This window comes from Cebidichthys violaceus, unplaced genomic scaffold (genome assembly GCF_023349555.1).
Source record: "Cebidichthys violaceus isolate CVI_PGR_0920_01 unplaced genomic scaffold, fCebVio1.0.p SCAF_32, whole genome shotgun sequence".
Taxonomy (NCBI): Eukaryota; Metazoa; Chordata; class Actinopteri; order Perciformes; family Stichaeidae; genus Cebidichthys; species Cebidichthys violaceus.
The window spans coordinates 17,741-25,924 of NW_027176506.1; positions in this window are offsets into that span (position 1 = coordinate 17,741).

Genomic DNA, 8,184 nt, shown 5'->3' on the forward strand with positions numbered 1-8,184 from the left:
TTGACGTAACTAATTTGTTTTTTCAAACAAGTATTTTTAAGTGTTACAATTAAATGTTTCTTTTCTCAGAACACTAGTATTACAACAGCAGTTTAGCAACATTTAACAAGTATACATTGAACCTTTCAAAGAACCGAGGCAGTTAAAAGCATTTTCTACACATTGTTGAATTCTTGGCCGAGATGAAAAGCCTCCATCATAACCTGTTTGAACTGGACATAGGTCCTCACATGTTGTACAGGTAGTACAGTAGTCTTTGCACATGCTGACATAATGGGGTAACACACGGTGCGAGAGCCAAAGTCTGCACCGCGGTCGTGGTTAAACTCGATCATTACAGCAGAATCTTTCTTCTCGGAGGGCAGAAGTGGGACGTGACCTCGGCTCGTGATCCACTGCAGAAACCTTGCAGGTGTGATAGATTTCGGGCCGTCTTTGTCCTCTTCATGTCCCTGATCTTCAGCTGTGAAGCAAAGAGAAGAAAAAACTAAGTGTTAAAATGTAGTTTTCCTTTTTTATGCAGGTCTTTAATTTAAAGAGGTGAAATAAACTGAGGTACTCTCGGCCACAGAAGAACAGCTGATCCAAAAATAATGGAATCAAATGTGTGTGATTTCCTGAGGTTTGGAGATGTTCAACTATTTGGGCCAAACACAATGGTTATAAATGTAATTTGGTGTTATTTCATTATTAACATGAAGTCTTTCTACATAGAATGGAGATATAGATTGACCTTTGTAAAAGTTCTCATTAAGAACTACAGGTTCAGGAAAAAATGAATCTTTTGTATGTATAATCTATATGTAGTTGTGGAGTGGAACTAATTGCATTTACTAACTTTACTTAAGTACAATTTAAAAGTACTTGTACTTTACTTCAGTATTTGCATTCCATGCTACTTTATACTTCTACTCCACTACATTTCAGAGGGAAAGCTTGTACTTTTTACTCCACAACATTCATTGAGAGCTTTAGTTACTGGTTGCTTTGCAGATTTAGATTACTAAATATTACATATTAAAAATCACCTAATATATTTTTATAGGTTAAGCTACCCAGCAGTACAAAAAAAAAAGATGCTGTGACAGCGGAGCTACGGCGGTAAGAGGATAGATATCAGCTATCTCAGGATCAGAGCTTAATCCATACATCTTACTTGCTCTGGTGTGTGCGGGAGTCCACCGGGAGTCTGGCGACCCGAGGAGATCGCCTGAAGCCACCGGACCGATGGCGATGCCTGATGTGGATGGGGGCGCCGAGGCACGGCAGGAGTGCGTTGGAGGGGGGTGCTGAAGGGGTTGAGTGGATTGTGCGGTGGCAGGGCAGGATCGGGTTGGTACGGTGAAGGTGGAAGTGGATTCGGACGAGGCTCTGGTCGTGGTCTCTGGTCGTGGTCTCTGGAAGACTACAGTGTCGTCTGTTCTCTCCGACAAATTCACATGGAGATACAAGTTACTTGTTCCTTCATTTTCACGTCTTTTCTCACTTTCTCTTTTTTCCTGTTCCCTGTTTTTCTCTATCATACCGTTTTTGCACCTTTGTGCCTCATTTTACCTCATTTATATTTGTTGATTTTACTAAATGATATATATATATATTTATTTTATTTCATTTATTTCTTAGTTTATTTTTATCAGTGATGAGTCTCGTAGCTGCTCAGAGCTCTGACTCTAAGTCGCTGTCTTTTATTCACTGTGACAAACAGCTTTCTCACATGGTAGAGTGAAGGTTTGGACCAGTTTCAACCAGTTTCAACCATCTTCTTGGTTGATTCATATGTGATTGTGTGGCTGTGTGGCTGTCTGCCCAGGTGTGCACCTCTTTGAAGTGAATGTGATATCTGTCTTCAAAAACCATCTGTGATTAGCAAGGTCATATGAAATTGAAAGACAGACAACATTATTTTTGTGATTTGTACTGATTACAATTAGTAAATTAACAACCCAGTACTTAATATACTCATTTACAACAATACTCACAGATGAAATAAAATACTCTCTGGTCCTTGATGAACTGCCTGCTTTAAACAGATTTTTCATAAACAGGTCGGGGAACATCTCCTCAAACAAATAGGCAACCTGTGTGTGCGAGAGAGAGAGAGAGAGAGAGAGAGAGAGAGAGAGAGAGAGAGAGAGAGAGAGAGAGAGAGAGAGAGAGAGAGAGAGCTAATGACTGAGTGAAATTATGACATTGCATGATCTTCAATCTAAAATAAAAAGTGCAAATCTATCCAAGGTTTTGTTTACATGGTTCTAGGCAGCACAACAGGTGTTTTCAACTGTTTTGTAAATATTCACCATGTTCCAATGAATGGGAACACTACCCAAAGAAGAACCATCTTTGACATTGTTTATTTTAATACTCACTGGATCAAGAAATGCTCCCTGGCCCTTGAACACCAACAAGAAGAGGGAGAACAACACCTCAAACAAATTAAGGCCTATGTGAGAGGGAGAGAGAGCGAGCATGGGACATAAAGATTGAGTCACTTTACAGTATTTTCAATCAGAGATGGTTGGATAATAAAAATTGAACAATTAATAACAATAAAAGTAATACTATTATTGTCTTACCTTATTAGATGAGCAGTTTAGTCAGCAGTGCAGTCTTCTCTGCCACTCTGTTGATCACAGTGTCTGTGTCCAGGTGCATGAGGACGTCCTTCTCAGTAGCCATCAACATGAAAGCCTCCAAGTGGTCCTGTGAGAGTGTGCTCCTGAGTCTGCTTTTAATGAACTTCAGAGTTGAAAATGTACGTTCACAGGCCACCTGGGTGATAGACAGAGTGAGCAGAAACTTGTATCCAAGTCCGATGAGATGATATGCATCTGTTAGGAGGTTGAACTGGCTGAGTATCTGGTAGCAGCAAAGTGGACAGTTTTTGCAGGAAGTGCAGCTTTTGTGCAGTATTTCAACCTCCTCTTCATCATTTTCATCAGCTGTCCTGGACATGTACTCTTCCAGTGGTGAAGCCTTCAGTCTGTCCCACTGTCTAGCTAGATTTTTCAGCTCACACTGCAGGTTGTCTGCAGTTGCCTTGTTGTTAAACTTGAGTAGACACTTACTGAGCTCTTGGAGGGCATACTGAGGAAGACCATTGGTTCTGATCTCTGGAAAGTTTCTGGGGTCCAGAATTGCCAGGTCATTGTACAGGGTGCCATGAGAGAGAAACCTCCTGTGGATGACCTCAACTGCTGTATCCATGATCTGATTATACACATGTACCTCATATGCTCTCTCAGCATTAGACAATGTTTCATCATGAGCCATCTCTCCACGCATGTTTTTCACCTTTCTTCTCCTCTTCAGTGGCAGTGCAGCCTCCACTGTGAGCTCTGTGTCTTTGTCCTGTTCCTTGAACCTCTCGTTTGCCCATGTAACAAATGCATCTGCAGCTGCCTTAACTGACTGGAAGTCTCTTGACATCTCCTTCAAACTGTCCTGTGTTGTCACAACCATTGCATGGGCCTTGATGATATCCATCCCTTTTGTTTGCAGATATTTTGACAGGGGTGTTGAATGCTCAAATATCTTGAGGAATAGCTGAGCTGTCAGTATGGTCTCATACCTGAGCAGACCCTCTATGTAGCTTCTGGCTTTGACCCGTACTGGTGACTTCATGGTGTCATCTTCTTCTATGGCTGACAGTGTGAGCACCACATCGATGAAGAGAGCATTGTCAGCATTGCCAAAGAATCCAAAGAATTTCTTCAGGGCTTTGTGTTTGGCCCACCACCGTGTCTCTCCAATTGTGTTGAGCCGTCTGTGTCTCTTGGTCTGGCTTTCAATCTCCCACAGATTCATCCTCTTGTATGACTCTCTGATGAACACAGCAATGTCGTTGAGGAGACTGAACAGTGAGCCACTTTCAATTACAGACTGAGTTGTGTCAGAGAGCACCAAATTCAGAATATGTGCATAGCACCACACATGCACATGGTTTTGGGACTGTGAGGACAACAGAGTGGAGAATCCTTTATATGGACCTTGCATATTAGATGCCCCATCTGTCGCACTCCCAATGCACCAGGTCATGTCCAATTTCAGTTTGTCCATCACCTCTGTCAGCAGATTGACAAAGTGCTGTCCAGTAGACTTCTCACACTTGACCACAGCAATGAGCCTCTCATTAACAACATCAGTTACATATCTCAGAATAACTGAGCATTGATCCTGTGAGGTTATGTCTTGTGTTGTGTCAATCTGCACAGAGAACATGCCAGCTTCCTGAATCTCACTAGAAATGGACTCTTGAATGAGTAGCTTGACTGTATCTGTGACCGAATTGACTGTGGTTTTGGACATGAATGTGACAAGGGACCCTCTACCTTTTGCCCCAGATTGATGTAATTGCTTGCTCTGCTCAATGCATTTGCTGAGATGCTCTTTCAGGATGACATCATATTTTCCGAGGAGAAGAATAATCTCTAAGAAGTTGTCGTGATCTAGAGTGGTATCTTCAAGAGTGTATGCTGCCTCATTCTCTTGGTGCCTGTAGCTATGCCCCCTCTTGCCTATTATTTTAACTACGTCCACTATACGCTCCAGAACCTGCCGCCTTTTTCTCACTTGTTCTCTGTGAGCAGACATCTGGTTGCCAGCAAGCAAACTCCTAATGTCAGCTTTGCAAGCCTGTAGCATGTAGGCTTCTGCACAATCCTTGTGTGCCTTACTGCCATTATGCTCTTCTATGCGCTGCCCATAATGCTTCCAATCTGTCATTCCTGTAATGAATTGACTTTTGTCAGTGGACTTGGCAAATGCCATGCAAACGAAGCAAAACAGTGCGTGGCGTCCCTGACTGTATGAAAGCCACTTTCGAAGTGTCCTCGCAGCGGAAAACTTTCTGCCATTTGGGGTTACTTGTTGATTGTTGAGGGTGATGGTTAAAAAATAGCTGAAGGGTGTCTGGGTTGGGACGGGTGAAATAATCAATGGGTGGGCTTGGGGTCTCTGGTGAGAGAGATGATGTACTGGGCACAAACCTGGACGTGAAAAGTAGAGAAATAGTACGGAATATGTTTGAACACCCCTAATATGTATGCAGATGTTTAATTGTAACAGTAGTTAATCAGTGTTTCATTAGTTTTAACTGTATAATGTGAAATGGGTCATTGTCTGCTTGTCTCTTATTTGATGTAATTTAATCTGAAAATGTCCATAAATAAGTGTTCAAAAAAAGAAAAGCAAGGACAATAAACCATAAACACTGACAGAAAACAATAGGTAAAGCATATTTGAACAAATTGGACAGTGGGCTTGAAGAAAGTGTATTGATACTTAAAACACTTTAACTCTGGTGACCTGATTTGTAATGATAAAAATTGTGAAAAAGCAGATCTGCATGCTCAAACCACACCACCATAAAATAGTGGTTAATTAATCAGGATAGTATATCATTTTCCAACACTTTAGAACTAGATTCACACCACACGCTATCTATTATGTCAAGTAAAGTTCATAGACAACGTTTCTGAACATTTAGTGAATGAGTGTTTATCCACAACATGTTAGCTAGCACACACACCTGCTATCACCACCACCAATCTCCTCCTCCCCCTCCTGTACCACCATGGCAGCGGGAGCCTCACTTTCACTGTCCGACGACACCTCCTGAGAGGGACCCGGCGCGCCCGGCGCAGCCAAAGCCCCGGAGCCGGAGGCTACGCCACCGCCGCCGGCCCCCGCAGCAGCAAACATGTTTATTATATTTCTGCTCTTAGCAGCATCAGTTGCAAGAGCTTTTTTTTTTCTTTTCCCTCAGTTTTTCTTCACCGCCTTTCCGTTTTTTCTCCATTTTTGCTTTTTCTTCTCTCTCACAGATTGCTAATGATGTGTCATTAGCTCATCATTAAAGGTGATTGGACGAGGGGGGGTCTGGAAAATGCGTGGGCAGTACTACTGGGCCTATCATAGGGCCACTGGGCCTCTTATGCGTCTTTACATACAAAAAAAAAAAAAAAAGGTCAGCCACTGCCGGCCCATTACTGACCGGCCCACCGGGAAAACTCCCGGTACTCCCTATGGCCAATCCACCCCTGTAACAAACTCACACATTTTGACAACTGCACACCTTTATCTGCTGTCACAGCCCGGCTCACAGACTGAGAGCAAACAGAGAGACGAGCGAGCTGGCTGCTAACAAAAGCATTTTATGACCTTATTAACCAATGAAACAGATGCTAAAGGTAGGTATGAGTTGTCAGTTCTGAAGTGCATGTGTGACGTGTGTGGCAGTGTATCCTATAAAGCCAAAGAACAGTGTGATGCTGGTGGCTTAAAGGAGGTCCTCTCCCAGAGAGCGAGGCTGCCAAATGAAGACGTTTTTAAGGCCGAGCCGGCTCAGGTGAGGCTCATCCTGCTGACGAGCCTCCAATCAGCACCTGCAGCAGATAATCAAACACAACAGGGACACCTAGTGTCTGGAGGAGGAGGGTCGTCACACTACGCACGCCACTATTCTAATATCATCTGTCTTCACCGCTTTCAAATACGACCTTTCCTCATAACCCCTCTAGATGTTCTACACTAAAGGTTGCTCGTGGTTTACCTTGCATAGAGGCATGTACTGCTGTCCACATGAATCCTCCCAGTAATACAAGGAACACTCTGATTTGCCTCACCTGGGTGGAGTCGTGCACCCAGACACCATCAGAATCAGCTGAAATAAAGGCTCTGCTTACCTTTGAATTTAGTGGCCACTGATGTTCTGAGATGCAGACCGGTCCAGCCAGGCTCCGGTCCCAGCAGAAGTTCTTCAAAACCTCCTGGAAAAGAAGTTCAGGCCGGGCCAGTTGATGAAGTCTAAACTAGTGATCCCCAACTCTCTTAAACTGTCTCTTCACCAAAATGAACCCTAGCCCTCAGGTTTAGAGTCATGTAGACCCAGACTACTACAGACTACTTCCTAGGATCCACTGAGCTCCTCTCTCCTCTTCTCTCTCTCCTTCTGTATGAATTCATGCTCCATTAATTCACATGACTCACTTTGCTTCTTCTCTGGAGTCTTGGTGCTTTCTCTCCTCACAGGTTTCCATGGATCGTGGTCTTATCTGGACCCTGGTCCTGCTGACACCCACTGTTACTATCAGTATTATTATTATTATTATCACATTTCTATTTCTAGTACCAATACCATTACTGGTTTTATTATTAGTTATTCTACTATATCCACTGCTGCTGTTATTATTAGTAGTCATAATCTCTCCATCATCATTACACTCACTACTCTCATGATATGAATATGTTCTGTCATATGCATTGAATGAGTTGTAACTCTGTTGTGTTGTTCATTGTGTCCACATGACATCTCTCACACTTCTGTCCATCCTGATAGAGGATCCTCCTCTGGTGCTCTCTCTAAGCTCTCTTCCTCTTTTCTCTGTTAAAGGCTTTTTGGGGAGTTCTTCCTGTTCTGATGTGAGGGTCAAAGGTCAGAGGATGTCACATGTGTACAGATTGTAAAGCCCTCTGAGGCAAATTTGTGATTTGTGATATAGGCAATACAAAATAAATTAAATTTAATTGAAAATCTATAGTTTCCTCAGACTCTGTTTGTCCAAAACCAAAATATATTTGATTCAGACAAAAGCAGCAAATGATCACATTTGAAATGGTGAAACAAAAATGACTTTATTATTATCAGTAATATCATCAAGAAGTTGCCGATTCATATTCTGTCAATGAATTATTTGAAATTCTACCACCTAAAACTAAAATGATTGGACAGATGAAGTGACCTTTGGTGAGCCTTGATGTAGCTTCAGATGTTTGGTGTGTTTCCAGAAGTACATCAAGGATTCTGTAACGACTTTCATTGGATTCTTGTTTCTTAGTGAACACAGATACACACATTAATGTGCAGAAGGATTTCATCACAAGCAGCCGTCACATTTGAAGAGAATGAACCGTGAAGTGTCCTCCACAAAGTGACTGATTTGATGTGTGATGTGTTGAACCTTCACTCATGATCAGTGAGCAGAGAGCAGCTGAGGCTGATGGATGCTGTTAAACACTGAATGAAGTGACTCATGTCACCTGTGTGAACTCTGTGTTCTTCATCAGCTGCTTCAGCTTCACGTGTTGGAGAACATCGCCATCGTGTGGACAGACGGAGCAACAGCAGCTTCACAGGCTTCACAGTTACATTCAGAAAAGACCATGAAACCGCCTTTATTCTGTTGT